Source organism: Octopus sinensis, linkage group LG15, assembly GCF_006345805.1.
Source record: "Octopus sinensis linkage group LG15, ASM634580v1, whole genome shotgun sequence".
Lineage (NCBI taxonomy): Eukaryota > Metazoa > Mollusca > Cephalopoda > Octopoda > Octopodidae > Octopus > Octopus sinensis.
Genome location: NC_043011.1, coordinates 9,146,109 through 9,151,599, shown reverse-complemented (window position 1 = coordinate 9,151,599; position 5,491 = coordinate 9,146,109).

The following is a 5,491-nucleotide window of genomic DNA, read 5'->3' as shown; positions in this document are numbered from 1 at the left end:
GTATTGCCACTGTCCGGTACCGCATCAGGGCACGACTACTACTACTAACTATTATTATTATAATATATTGAGAGAGCAGTACATGCCATCAAAGTGACGCTGGGGTACAATTATACGATATACGAAGCCCATCCGTCTGATAAGGGTACACCAGGAACATACATCACAACCATGTGTGCAGCATGGTGATCTCACATCAAAATAAACAGCACATGACCTTACAGGTGGGGCCCAGCTAGAATTTTCTTCAGGTCGAATAGCCCATCCCGCTCAAACGGTACCTGAATATAGGTTGTTTTAAGTATGATGAACAAAACACCCATGGTGAATTATTCAAACCTTCAAAGAATTCCTCTCAACACATGGCTATGATGCACCCTGCTAGAGAATTTATAGCTAACATCTTATTATTACGTGTATTTAACTCGGAATTTAGGACTGTTCGAACTCTCCTGTAACATTCCTTCCTGATTTTTTCTTTCAATGCCAGAACCCTCATTTATTCCGAGATGCTTGTAAGTTTGTTCTTGCTCAAATTCTGTTGTTATCGTTGTTATTCTTCTTCTTCTTCTTCTTCTTCTTCTTCTTCTTCTTCTTATTATTATTATTATTATATTATTATTATTATTATATTATTATTATTATTATTATTATTATTATTATTATTATTACTCTGAAAGACTCTTGGACAGTTCTTAATTATCAGTTATTCTTCACTTAAAAGCAGGCAATACCAAATCACCATAGGTTTCAAGTAGTGCCTTCTCCTGTGACTCAAAGAGACAATACTCTACTTAGAATGTGAACTGTACCCAAAAATGCTGTCTTCTGAATCCGAGCCTGACAGCAGCTCCAATATTCTTAATATGTTTTTCAAAGCCCCTGGAAACTGCTCCCAATGCTCCAATTACCACAAGGTATCACCATTACTTACCTCATGCCCCATAACTTTTCTATCTCGTCCCGCCGTGGCTTGTATTTCTCACTCTTTTCTGTTTCCTAACATTTCACCCTCGAATCGCCTGGTATTGCAACATCTATTATCTTTACTTATTTTTCACCTTTAAGGATGATCACGATATCTGGCCGTCTCGCTTCTATGACTTGGTTGCACTGCATGTTAAAATCCCAGAGTATTTTGTAAGGTTCTTTTTCCATTGTTCGGCTCTCTCGAGGTTTGATTTACCACACAACAGCCAGTGGACTTATCTGGCCACATTGTCATGTCTCCTTTTATATTCACATTGTGCGAGATTACAGAACTCCCTAACAATATGGCTTATACTTTCTCCCTTCTAAGAGCACATCCTACACAATGGCTTAGTCAGTGTTTTTATCAATGTGATATTTGGAGTAGTTTGTTCTGAGAGCTTGTTCTTGAGCGCTGCACACTAATGCCTCAGTGGGCCCTTTTAAGTCTCCTTTCTGCAGACATTGCCAGGTTCTATTCTATTCAATTTCATCTTTATTCTTCAAGAACTGACTGTGGATGTTCTTGTCCTGCCAAGTTTTCTTCATCTGCTCTCTCTGGCTTTTCTTAAATTGTGTTGGATCTACGGCTTCGTTCACTTTTAAGGTTTCCTGTATTTTCACTGCTTCAATCATTTCTTCTTTACTCCCCTTGACATACCAAGCCAGTTATTCTCCTCTTCCCTTACACAACCTTCACAACACACCAATCCCCATCCTCCTCCTTTCCTCTTTACATACAACCTTGACACGTCACTCTTGGGGTGTAGTTCTTTGTTCATTCTCATTAATTTACATGTTCTCAGGTCTATCTCTTGTAATTCATGCTTCTTCCAAGATACTATTCCTGCCCCATATCGCATCAAAGCAACCGCCCTCGTGTTAATTGCTCTAATCTTATAGCGGTCATTTAGCTTCGATTGGAGAACAAGCCGAGTTCTCTTCAAATAATCTCCCCATGCAGTGAGTTCAGTTCGCCACGTTGCCATTGAGCTTTGTATTAACTTCAGGATATTGTGGGATACCTTAAGCAGTTTAAGGCATTCAATAATCCATGAGTGTGGGGACCATGTCATATGCTTTCCTGTAGTCCACCCATGCCTCTTCCTGCAGTCAGCCAGGATAGTCTTATCGATTAGTAATTGATCCTTCGTTCTTCTGCTCTTACATCTACACCCTTTTGTTCCACTGGTAGAAGGTCGTTCTCCTCTAAGTACTTATTTATAGATGCTGTTTGATATGATGGTCGTCATCAGTTTCCACATCAACGGAAAACAAGATATTGGTCGGAGATTTCCAACCGCATTCCCTTTACTTGTGTCCTTCTGGCATAGTACCGTTTTTCCTTTTGTCATCCAGGCCGGTGCTTGAATGTCCCTATTCACTATTTCAGCCGTCTCTGTCACAATTCTCCGGTGCAATGGATGGCAATGGATCGATGACGGTAGCGACCATTGCTACTTGGAAGCCGTCCCTAAAGCGGCCGGTTTTGAACCCGTTTTCAGAGTTTGGTTCGCTACAATCCACAGTGGTCAAAGTAAACGGCCATTAGCCCTAGAAGGCTTCCTGTGTCAGGAGGACCCCCTTTTCTTTTTTTCTTACTGCCGTACACTGTGTATACTTCCCTTCTTTCAGTGTATTTTTTCTCTATTATTCCATTATATGTAAACCTCCCACACTTTATACCTGTCTTCGTATTGTCCCCCTCATCCGTCGCCTTCCTAGCAAATAAAAAAAATCATTTATTATTATTATTATTATTATTATTATTATTATTATTATTGTTGTTGTTGTTGCTGCTGTTGTTGTTGTTGTTGTTGTTGCTATTATCGTTATTATTATTGTTGTTGTTGTTGTTGTTATTATTATTGTTGTTGTTTTTATTATTATTATTATCTTTTTTTCTTCTTTCAAATTTGCTTCCATGTTATTATTATTATTATTATTATTATTATTATTATTATATTATTATTATTATTATTATTATTATTAATTGTTTGGCTTTTGCTTAGTATTTGTACAAGTTGACTCCAAGTCTCACCCGGAGACCTCAAGAGACAGTAAGATAGAAGTTCAAGTTGGTGTTAAGCCGAGGGTGTCATATATTTGGTTTTGCACAAAGTATTGTTCTAGAGAATGTCTATTTTGTTTCAAAAGTAATTTGATTATAAGATGATAGTCTAGTGTTAATCTGACAGTAAAAGGTGTTTGCAATTTATTATTATTATTATTATTATTATTAGTAGTAGTAGTAGTAGTAGTAGTAGTAGTAGTAGTAGTAGTAGTAGTAGTATCATTGTAGTAAACTCCCAGTTCAATTGTAGTAATGTCCCAATACCTAACAAGAAGACGGTGCCAAATGATTCCGCCCCGCCCCTGCCACTAAGCCTCTTGGCAAACACTTTAACCCATGTGATATAATTGTTGCTGACGAGATAGATAATTACCTAAAGATGTGTTGTCTGTTGTTATAAATCTGCACTACCTCTAACCTAATTTATTTCTTCTCCCCTGGGTCGGCTGAAGAATGCATTTCTTTCACAGCCAGACGATATTAAAGAAGCCGTAGGATTATAAGCCGGAGGATTAAGAGTTCATCTCTAATTGACGTGTCTTATATCCAGGGCCGAGAAATTTAAACTAAAGTTTGTGGTAATGTTTTTTGCAAAGACGTCAGAAGAAAAGGGAACCGATGTAGGATTGCCGGAATCAGGATTTCTTTCCCTTGGAAGACAAATATTTGGATCAAAGACCATTGTATACCGTTCTGGTGTCTTCACGAATAAAACACATCAACCATCAACATTAAATCCACGGAATATTCAGACTTACTGAATCAGAGAGGAGAGAATGCAATGTTTGTAGATGTATGTACTATATGGTCATCGAAGGTGTGGGACATTCACAGCCATGGATCAATGGAGCACACCAAGTTAATCGGCCAACTTGCTTCTTTTTGTCTGTCTGTTCAACTAGAGTTGATATGTAACTAAACAGCTGTAATATCACAAAGCACTGGTACAAGAGTTCTCTGCGCCAACAGAAGTTCTCCTTCTGACATCCACACCAAGATCAAAAGATAAAAATGATGTCAAAATTTATGGCGAATATTTAGCGAATAATCATTATTTAAGGATTTGTTTTATTGCTCTAATCTCCTTTGTTCTACAAACGAAAACTATTTCATTTGGCGTCCCAAACCAGTCCAAAACAAGAGAAATGAACTTACGTTTAACTGCCGGCACAGGCATAAATATTTCCTCGCAAATGTAAATGAAGGGCAACCAGTGTCAAAGACCACGTGACCATAAAAAAGCATGTCGCGCACAATGTGAACCGCTTAGTCGTGGTTAGTCATTTCTTTGCAACCTGCTCTAGAATAAAACCAATCAAATATTTCGTAACCTTAGATATGAGAGGTAAGCATATATCAATTACTATACACTTCCAGCGCTTATATATGTTTTATATAACACAATCAATGCGCATTGTATGTATGGATAGATGGAGGGAGGGGGGATGTGTGTTTGTATGTGTGTGCGTGTGTGTCTGTCTGTGTATTGCTGAAAGCATGATATATGTGTATATATATATATATATATATATATATATATTAGAAGGTTTGGAGATGATGTACATGTATTATATATTAGAAGAAATAAGGTACTCAGAAATCTGGATGGTTTTATATTTACATATATTTATTAATATGTCACATGTGACATATTAATAAATATCTGTAAATATAAAACCATCCAGATTTCTGAGTACCTTATTTCTTCTAATATATATACATATATATATATATATATATATATATATATATATATATATATATATATATATATATATATATATATATAAGTGTGTGTGTATATAAGCACATACCCACACCACATATATTAGTGTTGATGAATAACAGGAGATTTTTGTTGATGTTGTTTTCATTATGTGAACAGTTTTCAGGGGTTGGCAAATGTAAGAAATAGTTTGTTTTAGCCACTTAGTAATTTGAAATTCCTTAATAAATCTCGATGGAATTGTCTGTAAGAATTCATCAATTCAAATATTCTTTTCAATATTGCAAAAGGGTGTAAGAGAAGATGATACTTCTCTGAGAGACAAAGGTTCTACCTTCTGGGTGGGGGGGGGGTGAGAGGAATGTAGTGGCGTGCATGATCCAAAACTGATCAATCGATTTTATAATTGTTTATATTCTTATCCCTTAGACTCCAGATATTTTTTTATCGTTCATCTTTTTTTTTTTACTTGTTTCAGTCACGAGACTGCGGCCATACGTGGGCACTGCCTTCAAGAATATTTAGTCGAATTAATCGACCCACGTACTTTTTTGTTGATCGATCGATTTTATAATTGTTTATATTCTTATCCTTATTCTATCGGTGTCTTTTGCCGAACTGCTAAGTTACGGGGACGTAAATACGCCAACACCGGTTGACAAGCGGTGATGAGAGACAAACACAAACACAAAGCCTTTCACGCACACACATAGATATATATG